Below are 14,804 nucleotides of genomic sequence, written 5' to 3' on the forward strand. Positions count from 1 at the left end.
GACCGTCGTCGTCTTTGGTGGAAAATGTAGTAGTACTTAAGTGAAAGGATGTGTGCAGTCTGCGTACTAAATGTTACATAACGCCAATCTGGGACGTCATGAGGACTACATTGCCGGAAATCGTCGCATGGTCAAAGGCGCGCCGATCACGGAGGCTGTGCAGAAACCATGTAGGTGGAGATAGCGATCCTGCGGGTAGTGCATAACTACGTTAAGTTCAGAAAGCTTTCGGAGGCGTGTTGGGGGAGGCAGATCAATGCGTCGACTCAGAAGAAAAAGAAACATGGTTGATCTCTCCGTCATATGAATCGGAATAACACGAAAGTAAAGCGTGCCCTTACAGAAGTAACTGAATGTTTACTGTACATTGATATAAGAGAGTTTGTACAATGTATATTGATGACTGGCAGCTAATGGCACCGTTTAACGTGTATGCACCCACTTTGATGATTCGTAATCTCCATCCCGACGACTAACGTCTATGTTAAATGATTAAACAGACCCTTGTGGTAGCTGCAGTAGTGAACGGTGAAAGCGTAATGAGAGAACGAGGTGTGATAGCCCGAACAGCGTCCCATATTGGACGCAGAACTTGGTCGCCATCCCGCGGCATGTTAAAATGTGATTAACACCACGGCCGGACTAGAGGGAAACGCAAAGCGCGTCGTGCCACCCCGGTAGCCCGGCCGCGATTTTTCTCGGGGCGAGCGCGTGAGCGTGGAACACGGTGTTACAGCGAGATGAGGCAGGCGCGCGTCGCAGAGCTATTTCTGGTTTGCATTAGCGTGGTGCTATGAGCGAGGCCGACGCTTTTACGACGCTTGCGCTAATGTCGCCACCTCGCGGTGTGTTAAGGCATTGACAAAATTGAACTTCCATTGAAAACGCGCCGAATGGAACGGACGTATAACGCGTTGCAGGTGCTAATCGCGGAGGCCACAGTAATGACGAGTTACTTTACCTTACCGCTCCCAGAGGACACCACCCCGTCGACCGGGATAGTGGTAGATATAAAAGGCGCATTTCTAAAGCCTCTAGAGTCTGTGACCGTGGCACATTAGATAGCGTGCCCGGTATTTCTTGTTGCGGACCGAGCGGTCGTGGGTTCGATTCCCGTTGAGGGAACCTTTTTCTTTGCCGTCTGATCGTGTAAACTTTTTCGACGTCATTTCCGTGACGGAAATACGTCACTGAAATCTTGGTGGACACCGGCATAAAACACTTTCGTGTTAAAAAAAGAAGACTGCTTTCGCCTTCCAGTCCTTTTAGGCGATTGCATAAGGAACCACCTGAGTATTTCTCTTTACAAAAAACATTCCATTTGAAGAAACACATTGGGGAATCGAATGACTATGGCATATGGCTGTTCGGGAGGATGTACTTAGCGCAGACAACATATTGAGGTCGAGCATGATAAGTTTGTCACGTTGCTCATCCCATTGTGTTTATCATTAAAGCCGTGTACAGTGCTGGGCAGTATCGAAGATACATGTATCTTAGATACCATCTTAGATACTCTATGGGTATCTTGTATCTGTATCGCGATACGTCTCGAAAGACGAGTATCTGTATCTGTATTTCCGATACATTCGATAATGTATCGCGTATCTTAAGATAGAAGGTACTTCTATTGCAACACAGCAGTGCGAAACAATAATCGCTGGCCAAGCTCCGCTTCTGAAGCTGATACTGGTGCCACTAAGCCATCTGAATAAGTCTAAGGGCAGTGACGTTATTTTATTTTTACGCCAGAGTCATCGAGTGAGGGTAGAAGATCAGGAAGATAAACACGCGGACGTCTACGCCCAGCCCTCGTACCTTTTGTTTTCTCGATTTCTTTTCTTCTTAGTTGCGCCAACGTCGCGACACTTGCTCTCAGCCACTGTCGTGCGCCGCGTACACCACTGCGTGCGGCGTATATCGCGTAAATTCTGATATTTTTACTGTGCCATTATTGAAGACTCTCTTGCGTCTTGCTCCGTAACGAAATGTGATGCGTGCAAGAATGGGCTTGCTTTGCGTCGCGCGGATTTTACATATCAGCGATTTGAAGGATCTCGTGGATGTGAGTTTGACTTGCATACAATTAAATAACTTATATGCAAATAAGATGCTAAAAACTTTAGCTCCACTGGTACTGATGCTAGATCTAAGAGAGCAAGCGTTTAACTAAGAGAAAATATCTTGGCGTAGCGTATTTTTCACTTCCATCTACATTTATTCAAAGAATTTATGAAATCATAATTTGAATATTAGCACAAGTGCGATCTTAGCTGTCATTTTGCATCACATACATTACCTAGGTCTCTCCACGGTGCCCCGCCACGGTGGTCTGGTGGTTATGGCGCTCGACTACTGACCCGAAGGTCGCGGTATCGAATCCCGGCCGCGGCGGCTGCACTTTCGATGGAGGCGAAAATGTTTGAGGCTCATGCACTCAGATTTAGGTGCACGTAAAAGAACCCCAGGTGGTCGAAATTTCCGGAGACCTCCACTACGGCGCCGCTCATAATAATATCGTGGTTTTGGGACGTTAAACCCCAGATATTATTATTATTAGGTCTCTGCACTGTTTGTCCGGTCTGGTCACTGCAGTATGTCTTTTGTAACGCGCTCCCAAAATAAGATTTATGCTTTGTTCTTCTGTTTGCTTTCTTTCTACTACTGTTTACACATTTACACGTTGCCAAGGAGATTTTGAAAACAAATATATTATCATGCGGGCGTGCCTTGAGTACACAGTACAAAACATTCTGCTTACCGCTTAAGAAAATAGTGATATTCAGTTTGCATTACAATAATGTAAATCATTAGGAGCCATCTTAAAAATGTTAGGAAGGGGATTCGAGAAACGTTGCTTTACTGAATACTCCGTTTTACTCATGAGCGTAAAATAGAGCCGTTTCAGGCAATTTTCCATAGGCACTGAATTTTCTATTGTCTCAACAGGTAAGTTGACGATACTTGATGCTCATGGCTGTTAAAGGCGCCGTCTGTATTGTCTTTCTGTACTTATTCAATGTGAATGTTTGATACACAACCGCCGCTCTATTTTACTTGTATTTGTTTTGTTGTTTTAGGCCTTCTGAAATATTTTTTGTATTCCTAATCGCCACGAAATGGGAGCTATAAGCGGCAATAGCGCGAATAACGGCGGTGTCCTGCGACGCCTTGTGCAACTAGACAATAGGTCTGAGACATTTTTGTGTTGCACATGTTCTCTCGTTGAAGAAAAACTGCTAAAATATTGCACGTTAGTGAGTATATCAACAAAGAATCTCAACAAACAATATCAACAAAGTATATCAACAAAGTATATCAACAAAGTGAGTATACCAACAAAGAAACGATATATACTAAGTAGGGACGGCAAACTTTTAATCGCTAATATGCGTGGTACTTACATTTGGCGCAAAATATACTTTCGGTTTGAACGGAAACCGCCTAGCGCGAGTCACTTGCACAGATAAATGGCAGGGGCCCCGCAGTTCCGGAGGCAGAGCTTCTATTGATTTTTAGCTTGTAACCGACTAATAGGAAGATAATAGATGCCTTCTAGATCAGCAGAATGGGTGACGCATGCGTCAGCCAAGTGTCGTGTTCCCTGTTATGCAGGTTTAGTGTCGTCAGGTTGTTTTATTTGAGGCAAGGCCTCTGACCGGAAATGGAAGGAGCCATTTTCGAACTCACACAAAAAAATAACTTTATAGCGCACAAAGGAAAAAGAAAAAAAAAACAAAACAGCGCCAAATAAATTCCAAGCTATGCTTAAACCAACATCATGGTGTCCGGTGCTAAAAAAATGTATTTAAGTTTCCGGGGACGTTCGATAGAAGCAAGTCACCGGTTTTGAGTCGCAGGTGGTGGCTCGGGCGGCGGAGTCGGCGCTGACACGTTGACGGTCACGGCGCTCGTGGAGCGGACGATGGGTTGAGTGGGCGCAGAGGTTACCGGAGGGAGCGGCCTTGGCAAAGCGGCTGGCCACCTTCCTGCCCACGCACCTTAGCGTGGAACCTGGCGGCAGGCACCCGGGCTCGTCCCGTGGCTGGCAACTGGCAGCAGGAGTCCTCTAAACAGCCGGGACAGTGATTTCTGCACTCCACGGAGGCTCAGCTGCCCGGATCCGCTGCTCGGACGATGGGAGCGACCAATTTCCAGAATTGCCCGTCTCTCGAGGACGGAGGCAGACGCTGTCGGGCCCTTTGTGCTCGAGTCTGAAACCCGACGGCACAGACCCTGACACCAGCGTCTCGTCCGAGCTGTCCGAGTCCGACTCCCTGCCTTCTCTCGCCTCCTCTTCCTCTTCTCACCCGTCCGCCGTGCCATCTTCCTATTGGCGGCGGCCACACGTGCCATGCCCCGCCGACGTCTTCCTCTTTGACGTGTCGCACGTGTCCGTTGCGCGGTGCTTCTGTAGCATCACCCACCGCGTTTGGAACCCTTGCGCCACCAACACCGAGACACAGCACCGAATACATGACGCCCGCATTGTTCGCGCACTCACTCATCACATTCCCCAAGAGACAAGCAGTTTGCCTATTTGCTCATCACGGGTAGCTTTAAGTGACATGCATTAATGCTTATTAATATTTGAACACTTCTGCGCAGTTGTGATATGTTTTACTCTTACTTTCGTGTATTTCTTCGAATAAAATTTTCAAGTGCGTGTCCGCGCTCGTCCATGTCTCTTCTGTTTACCTTGTGTCTTCGACGTTTCGCGCTGAACTAAACATGCTACCTTTCTGAGTAGCACCAATTTTCGACTCTACTGCTATTGTTCAGCACTAACCTTTGGTTTATCACCCAACTACGATCGTACAATAGATAGCCTTTCCTGCAGCTAAATCTCACGAGCAACATAGAAGTTTCGAAGCACTCGATATCGGGAGCAGAGGACGCCCACCGCAGGTAGCTTTCCCAGAGTACCCGGCGAATCGTCTTACGAGAAGACGCTGGCACCCTCCCTTACCGCGCTAGCTAATCGCTGCTCTGGCTGTTAACATATCAGTTTCACAGATATCGCTGCCAATCTGATAGCGACCAGCACCATTTGGTCATCACGACTTTAGTAGTGCGGTGGGCAGCGCTGTACAGGTTGATAACCGGCGACCACTTAAACGTACAAGCATTGTCTTCCGCCCCTTTTAACGATATCGATTGTAGTGTGCATTGCTTGCCGAAATGAAAGTAGCTCATGGCCTTTGCTTGTGGTGGGGCGAAGGCCTTTAGAGTCTGAATATGGCTGAGGGAAAAAAATGGTCCTTTAAGACCGCTGGCTTTAACGGCTGCGATGCCATATCCATGCTCCATCAAGCAATTTAGCCGAACAAAAAAATTGTAGTGGCTAGGTCGGCTATGCGAGGATATAAGTAGCGTGAGCTAAGGTTCAGCTTACTATTCTTAGCTGTCCTGGTTGTCTAGGAATAGCTTCATTATTACTCTGCTTCAATGACACACACATGGTGTACGCAATATGTGACACATGTATATTTATCTTTTGCTCAACACCATTTCTATATTGCTACAAAGACGGCTCGGTGGTCAGTGTAGTAACATGCTGCCATCTCTATGGCCCCAACGCCGCGCTGCGCCGGGCGTTGGGGCCATAGAGACGACAGCGGCTCGTCTCGTGCCCGGTCCCGCCGCCGGCGCTGCGCTGGGCGTTGGGACCGGGCAACGCTGCCACGGCTATGACGTCACTCCTCTCGAATGCGCAGATCGGCGAGGCGCGCGCGGCGGCTACGGTGCACTAGCTGTTCGCGGCTCTGGTACGTGCACGCGAAGCCGCTCCGGCTCGGCTAGTGTACCTAACGGTGCAAAATTTTATCAGTGCAAAAGAGAACACATTTATCAGTGTGACTGGTGAGAATTGAGCATAGAATGGCGCAAACACAGTGGTGTGCAAGAAGGTGCTTCTCGTCTTTGCCGCCGCGAGCTCTGCCATGTTGACATGTGACATCATTGGCAAAACCAAAGTTTCCCCTTCCCATTACCGCCCTCCTCACCTCCGATGACCCCACAGGAAAAACGCGAATATTAAAAAAACCTCGTTCTTTCTCTCTTCCTCTCTTTCTTTCTCTTTTGCTTCATTTCTTCCTTTCTCTCTTTCTTTCTTTCTTTCTCGTGGCGCAATGCTCCCTTTTGACTGCCTACATCCTCCATCACGGAGATTGGACCTTCACCCTCGTCCGTAGCGGCGAAACACTTCAGCGTTACAGCCAACAACGACGGTCATGCGTTCACATACAGGCGACAATAAAATGTGGCAGCGTGAAATGACCAGTACCCTCAATAAACGATCAGAGTGCCAAGTCAGAAATGGCCGATCGGCGACAAGGGCATGAGCGAGAGAGCATCAATTATTTGAAAACAACGCACACAAACACGCATGTGGCCGGCTAACCTTTGAGAGCCGCATTCCTGGACGCTCGCCGGTGCAAGCCTTTGTCACGAACGCCGCGCCACCGATATCTGTGATGTATCAAAGACTCGCCTAAAAGAGTCTGGCCTTGTAACTAATGAAGAAACGCTGTCAACCAACGTTTAAACGATGCTGCCAGCGGAATACTTACTAGCCTACTGCACAAATACAGTCTACTCTTTCGTCTGTGATGTTATGGCTGCTAATCAGAGCTTTTTATTTTGAAAAGCCGACACGCAAACACAAGGTGAGCGCAAGAATCTTCTGCTCTTGGCAGCGGTAAATTAAAGACACCGTTATCGCAAGGCTCATACGAGCCGGTGATTAAATCGCGCAGGTGGTTATATCAGGCGAGACTCGACAAGTCGTGAACGCATCGCATCGTGTGACCCCGCACCGCGTTGGTCAATGCCCCTGGCCTACGCGCCTCTCTCCACGGCCGGGTTCTCTAACATTTATTAAGGTCAAAGCTTTAGCTGCCCCATCAAACGCGAAAATTGGCACTAGTGATGCACAAGCGGAAACACGAGCGACGCGAAAATCATCATCACGTGGTGACCACTGAATCTGACGTGATGATGTAGTCAGAGATCGCCGAAATTTGAGGCGTCATCACGCGACGTTCTATGAAGGTCATTGTCGCAAAATCAAAGGTGTGCCGATCGCGGAGGCCGCACTAAACTAGGTGAGGTGTAGAAACCTTACTATGCCTTCGATCCTGGAGTCTGTGCAAACAACGTTAGGTGCAGAAAGCTTCCGTGGTAAGCGGATATATACAATCGACCCAGAAAAAAAAAGTAGGACGTAGAGAATGCCTTTCGCTTCGAGTCACCTTAGGCGAATGCATATTGCACCCTGTGGCTTTATGGACACTTTCGGCATGCTCTTGCGAAATGCTTTTGCGGAACAGGATTCTCCCACTTTCCTCCTCCCCCTCTCCACTTCCTTCCTCCCCTTTCTCCCCTCACCACTCCCCCTCTGAAACGCGGGCTCTACATGCCGAAACACTGCTTCGCATCGCCTCATGGACCCCTTTAGCGGGAGATGGTGTGATTTTTTTTTTGTATTCCGGGGAACTGACAAAAGCCATGGACGTCTCTGAGGAAGCTCGCCGAGATCGACAGCGCGCGCTCTCACGAGACGGTCAGTGCCGACGAAGAGCGGATCCCGCTGTCAGCGATAAGCCAGCACAGGAAAGACGACAACGTCGATTAATCAACTCTATTACAAGAGAATAGGACACAGCAGCGAAACGGCAACAAAGTTACGGAAAATCCCAAGGTGACAGCCAGAGAAATACGAGCGAAAGGCCGGTATCTAGCCGATCCCAAGGAACGGGCGCGAAAAAAAAGTTGCGAAAAGAGAAACACAGGGACAGGGCGTGCGCTGCAGTTCCCCAGCCTTCACTAAGCGTTGAGCTGCGCAGATTTTTTTTTAACTGCGAAAGTGTTCTTCGTAGTACCTTTGCCGGTTGAGTCGGCGTATCGCTGGTTACGCACACTTAGCGGGTTTGTGCCACAGATATTGGTCAAGCCCTACTACTTTAGATACTTTTTGTAAGATTTAATAGGCATGATAAGTATTGCGCCATTAGCAGAATCGTCAAACGACGGCAAATGAACCGCGAAACACGAGAACGGAGTAGCAACACACGGCAAAAATGTATCCTGGTAAAGGGAACGCAGCAGCAATACGCAGAAAAGCAAAGCCCTCGCGGGGGAAAGCATTGCAATAAAGAGAAAAGAAATAGCCTGGCGGGGGAAAGCAATATGAAAGGGAGAACGCAAGAAGAGGAAATGTAGCGAGCGTCCGGTTCGCTACCCTGCGCTGCGGTTAACGAAACGGTTGTTAGAAAGAGCAAAACTGAAAAAGAGAGAGAAGGAGAGCTCTTCAAGCACAAAGGAGTAGAATCGGTCACCGAGGCCGAAACGTCTCCGAACTACACGACATCAGCTCTCTGAGATTGGAGTGAGAAATAGTGACCTTTTAGGGGGCCGTGAGCGAGCCATGGTGATTACAGAAGCGCTGAAATCAGCGCATTAAGATCCTCTAGCTGTTCCAGGGCCGTTCGAGCTATCGGAGTACTTAGAGTATTCAAAAGCATACGTACGGTGTCCAGAAGAGATTGAAGTATCGCAGCAATGTCCGGGCCTTATTCAGGCATGTCTTGGGGAACCTGTGCTGTAGTTGACTCGGTCAATAAGTACTTCGACGATTGGAGTCTCTGTGGACAGTGCTGTGGCTTTGTCTGTGACTGTGGTTCTTGCTGTGTCTCTTGCTGTAGCTTTGGCAATGCCGGCCATGTTTCACGGTGCATGTGCTCTGGTGCGGTCTTGTCCGCGGAACTCGGCTCGGGCGTGTCTGGTCTAGGAAGCAGAAGAGGAGGTGTCGCCTGCAAACTACGCTTCACAGAGTTCCTTGAACAGCTACGGCGTCGGAAGCGTCACTTTCTACTTTCAAAACGACTGATCCAATTTTTGGAGGCAACGTGCATGCTGCCTGGTGGTTCTCGCGGGTGTTCTTCTTCTTATGTTTCTTCCTCTCTCTCTCATTTCATATGCATGAAGAGCCGTGTACTCCATGAGATTGTCCATGTTCTAAATTCTATCCTTGCATCTCCTCGCTTCATGCAATGCATTCAGCAGGTGTGTATCACGCGCACAGCGTAGTGTAGTTACGCGTAGAAATCATCCGTTGCAATCATATTTTGATATCATTCGTTAAAGTGATGCAATATGAATACGTACCAAAGCAATAGCATGAAGAAGGAAAGCACCAACTTCGCTGTATGCCCTTGCCTTTACAAAGTGGTGTAGCGGCAATTTTTTCTCAGTCGATTGTATTGAACATCACCCCACCCTCTCCTGAAAGCTTTCTGCACCTATTGTGGTTTTGCAGTATCGCCGGGATGCGAGAAATTGCGAACATTCTTATTCTACATGGCATTGCACCGCCTCCGCAATCGACCCGCCTTGTGCAACTGTTGGCGCCTTTGTGCCATCCTAAGCAATAACATTTTTGTTTTCCTGACGTAGATAGAGGTGACGCACGTCTTCGTTTGAAATTATTTGCATTTATGTGAAAATTTGTTGTGCCTATAGTTACTAATTTGGACACCTAAAACGTTGTGTTGCCTGCCTAATTCTGCCGCCTATAACGCACTTTTTTAGTGCCTAAAAATCCGGCCTCTACTGATAACAGCGCTAGTTTGATCTCTATATAACGAGACAAGCGGGCCCATCGATTGGTGGGAAGTGCATTCCACCGCCGAGTATCGCGATACATGTAAGAGGAATCGGATGCGGCGAGGGGGTGAGGGCACCAAAAACTGTTCTTTTACGCGTCGTTTTGTCCGCGTACGCGATCCGACAGAATCTATCGTCGGATACAACTTTAGAAGTCTGCGGCATTTCCTCCTCAAATTCGGATGCACACAAGCGTACACCAATACGCGCGCACTCCAGAGTAACCTCATAACTCTGACGGCCGGTGACTCCGCCTTCGAGGAACACTGCCGAGTACATCATTGGGACTATTCTTTAAGGCGTGGAGGTGATCGGCGGCCGCGCTTCAGTCGTCTGAAGCTGGCCTCCCCAGACTCCTTAAGCTGTACCGGACTGTAGACATTCACAGCCTCACTGTACAAACATAGGGGAATCGTCATCCCCATTCAGCTCAGAAACACGGAATGTTCTGGCTCCTGCATTCTTCGGCGCCAATGGCCTTAGTGTGGTCGCCGTCATATGAACAACATAAGACACACCAACGGCACATTTCGTTTCCGTAGCCGCGACCGCGCCCGCCGTTTAGGAACGAGCATGCATTGCATCTAACCTGCATGTATCTTAAAGGGGTCATGAAGCACCCCTTGGGCTTGTTGAAAAAACACATCCTGCGGAAAGCTGACACGGCTATGAACTGCTCAGCCAAATATTGCAGTCGTGCGCGCCGCGTAAAGGCTACAAGCGGAACGCGAAGTTGCTGTTTTCTCAGGAGCCCTCTTTTCAAACAGAGGCCGGTTCTCACTCTCGTCGGTAGGCGGGGCGTCTGCCGATTGACGTCGCGATCTGCATCGACGCCTCGCAAAAGACATAGCATCCTCATTGGCCGATAGCCGACGAAAATCGAGAGCGGCGTTCGGATCAGATGCGCTTCTTGCCACGGGGTGCCGCCACTTGCCGGCGCCGCACTCCTCAGTACACGGTAGCCGCACTCGCGCACGAGAGTCACAGCGGGAGAGCGATCGCGTTTCATGACGCGCGCTGACGTAACTTCTTACCCCCGTGCCATCCCTCCCTGTCTAGCTTCCAGTGCGCTCGTCGGCATTGTGAAAAGAGAGAAAGCGCTGAGAGCGTGCGCCAAACCCCCGTAACTCCGCTAATTCTGGACGCAATCGAGAAATTTTTGCGGCAATCGATTCGGGAGGCAGTGAACTCTGACACTGAGGTCATTAGACCATTACTTGGAAAAGTGGTTCATGACCCCTTTAACACGTTTAGAATTACTTAAATTACGTGACTCTTACGTGTGAAAACGTGTGATTATGAGGCTCGCCGTAAGTGGCTGCATCAAGGTTAATTTCGTCCCCCTAAAAAAACTCACAGGGTCCCTTATACACTCGCCTTAGACGACTCGAATGCGAAAGCCGTGTTCTTTGTCATCTCAGTCGATGTAATAATCCTCCCCCGCCGCCTTCCGAAAGCTTTCTCCTCCTAATGTGGTTTCGCGCTGCCTTCAGCATCAGAAGCATTGGAAGCTCTGTGCACCTTACCTTCTGCACTGCCTCCGTGAGCGGCCCGCCCTTGACCAATCGGGCAGCTGACGATGATTTGACGTTATAACTTTATGTGATGTCACGCTACCTCACGTCATAGTGACGTCATTATGACGTTGCAAAGGCGTCAATATGACAGTTGAACATTTTCCAATCATTTACGTCGCGATCATTTAAAGTAGTGACGTCAAGACGTCATTACGAATTTTTGTATCACTCGTGATGACGCCGCCGCCGCTTTGCGCCGACGGTCAATTTTCCCGTTTGATGAGGCATCTAAGGTATTCGCCCTAAAGGGACCCTAAAGAGAAACCATGAATCGATCTAGATTGATAAATTCCACTTTGAAAACTCTAATGTCTTTAAGTTCACCATTATTAATTAATAAATAGAGGAGAAAATCAACTTCATAGTCTCTACCTTCAATTTCATTCCGCACGTGGCGTCGCGAATTTAAAAGTGCTTTTATTGCGATAGCAATTATATGGACAGTCTCGGCTGAATTTTGCCGTCGCCGTCATGCACCGTATATGTGTAAGTATATATATATATATATATATATATATATATATATATATATATATATATATATATATATATATATATATATATATATATATAAAAGTCCCAAAGAAAAATAATTCAGAAAAATGCTTCCGAAGCGAACCAGGGACTTCTTTCTCCGCAGCGAGTGGCGCTATCCACTACGCCACGAAGCGCAGATCCTCCACGTAGCTAACGGCGAGCGTTATAGGCTTCCCAAGCAACGCTTAGCGGCGTTGCTGCTCTTGACAGGCAGCGCCATCTCTGGCAGTAAAAGAGACACTGGGGCGTGATCAGCGAGCGTTTTCCTTCTCTCCACCGTGTTGCCGCTCGCTTCCGTGCACGTGCAGAGCTCTCGCGGTGCACTTGCGGCGTCTCACAATGTACCGCTTGCAGTGCGGCTTCAAAAGGATCTTCAAGCTTGACTGCCGCTTCCGAAAAGCGAACTTGATAAAATGAGAAAGGCTATCACGTTAACGGTGAAGAGCAGACGATCGACGACAACCACGCCCGACTCAAAGCGAATGCATTTCCCAAGTCGCGATTACAACGTGTAGGACGTATATCTCGAGGTAAGTCTCATTCTGTCATGTTAAAGATGAATAATGGTCCACATGCACTCCGAAATGAAGCCGTACACGCTATCGATGTTCTGCGGCGTGGACTACGAATCATATGATTGTTGTTTTGATATGGCATGCTTACAGTAGCAGCCGTGTACTTTCGTGAACAAACGTTTGCGGCGTGCGAAAAAAAAGATTATACGGCCATGGCACTGCTTCCTGAGAAGGTTTGAGTCAAGTCCTCCGTGCCGCTGGAGAATCACCCGCCGATTAAGCCGCGAGGCAGCTAGCTGAGCTTCAACCACTGTGAAGCAAGATGAACTGCTCGCCTCGTTTTTTCAGCTCTCGCGTCATGCTTGCAGTCTCTTTTTATGATATCGACTTGACAGGCGTATCAAAACCTGCTGCGTGAACGCGGCTAGAAAATCGCACAAAGTCAGAAGGTGGTTACTTCAAGGTTGCAATTGCAAAGCACGTATTAGGTGCCAGTTATATTTAGCGGCTTAAATATATATCACCCCAATAAAGTGAAAAAAACAAAGCAAACCTGCAGAACGATGTCAAAGCTTGCTGAAAATGCACAGACGTCCGTTCCGGCGTGATAAAGCAGCCTTCCCGACGCGTGAAATGCAGGCGCCGAACTTCTGACAATGTGCGGAGCTGAGTTGAATTCAACCAACCGCGCAACGCTAACGGTATAACGCGAATGTGAACGTTCAACAACGACGGGTAGGTCTCACGAGCACGGGGAATCAAAACACAGTTGCTTCACCTACAACCGTAACTGGACTTTAACAATGCGAGAAGACAGGGAGTAATCATTACTGTAGTCGCCGCGTGCATGCGCCCCGTTACTTACCGATTCAGGTAGTCGGAACGAACGAAAGCGATGAACTCAGACAGCCAAAAGAGAAGGCGAGACAGCGCTGTCAGCTATCCACGCTTGCCGCCTTTATTTCTCGTGCGACACGCCCGGGAGCCGATACAGTTTAACACGTGAATCGTGTGCCTTGTCTGCACTGTTGTGGCTGGCCACTAAACCGCAATTCGCAATGCCCATAGACTGTCGCGCCGCCAAGCGGAATTCAGGAGCGTCCTCTCGAGGAGGGTTAGTAGACGATAAAATGGCAGCACTACGCAGTCTCTCCCTTGTTCGGCTGTGCTAACCTCAGGCAAGGAAGGTACACTACGACTTTGCTCGTTCCCTGCATCAGTGAACAAACCGGGCCCTCCGTGACATGAGAAATCTGATTCGTTCTTGCGAGACGCGAAGTTTTCGTGAAAATACGTGGCAACTCGCGCTTTCAATGCTAGCCCACAGCGTACGCATACTATCAGCTTCGCGAGGCTTTCTGTAGCCACGTAGGTTAGTTAAATATTATCGTCTGACATATTCAGTTGAATCTCACCCTGTTTTACTTGCATATAGCATTGGTTAGTGTTTCTTGTAGAGCATGGATCCCATAACACTATACCTGGTGACAACTTTCTGTGGCAGCACAGTCAAAGCTACGTGGGCGGAGCTTCTGCACATGTGTTACTACGCCAAGTAGTCCGTTCGCGGGCGATTTCGGTTTTGGTTTCGCGAGCGCATACAACATGTGCGTTTCCGTACGAGTATTCATGGCTCATGATGTTATTTGGGAATTTACGCAGATAGTTTGTTCACAGATATAGTCGAAATCTACCACATGACTTGATATACTTAAGCAAGCAGCACAAATGCCTGGAATCGTTGCTGAGCTCTTCTGCAAATGAAATTATACAACGCTAATGTGCTAGCGGTTCAAGTCCACGTGCAAAGCGAGCACCATTTAGTATTGTTCACATTTATTTTTTGGGAAAACGATAGAATATTTTGTATTGCGAAGGAACGCAGGAATCAGCTTGATTAAAGCGGTCGGTTTTACTTTTCAAAGAAAAAAGAAAAGCCACGGCCAAGCAGTAACTGCGCAATTGGAAATCTTACGCAAAGGTAACAAGCCATTTTCTGAATATCGGTGCACACAGGGTCGACATCGTCGTTTTCCTACATTTGGAGACGCTATAACTTTCTGGTCACGTTCGCGTTATTTTGTTAGGGGACGCGAAGGCATCGAAAGGCAGCAGATATCTTGGCCACGACCAGTCAGGAGCGGGCGTCTCATGTGTGCGATTATACAAACGGCTGAAACGCGTTCCTTACTCCCGTGGTCAAGAATGCTTTTTTTTTTGAAATTGAAAATCACGCTGTCAGTCGCATAATAGTCATGAACGCGTCCGTTGCCGAGACAAAGCTGTGCATGGGTGATTTTGTCACCGTAAATGGCTCTCCCCGCACAAAAATGTATATAGACAGTCTGTAGACAGTCTAAAAATGGTTTTAGACTGTCTATATATTGTCTAAATCTGTTTTTGTAAGGGTCATTCACAACGCCAAAACGCCTCCCGCCGTAGACGCCGACGGGCACGGTGTTAGACGCAATCTACGGTGCGACTGTATCAGTAATAGTAGGCAACCGAA

This window comes from Rhipicephalus sanguineus, chromosome 2 (genome assembly GCF_013339695.2).
Source record: "Rhipicephalus sanguineus isolate Rsan-2018 chromosome 2, BIME_Rsan_1.4, whole genome shotgun sequence".
Taxonomy (NCBI): domain Eukaryota; kingdom Metazoa; phylum Arthropoda; class Arachnida; order Ixodida; family Ixodidae; genus Rhipicephalus; species Rhipicephalus sanguineus.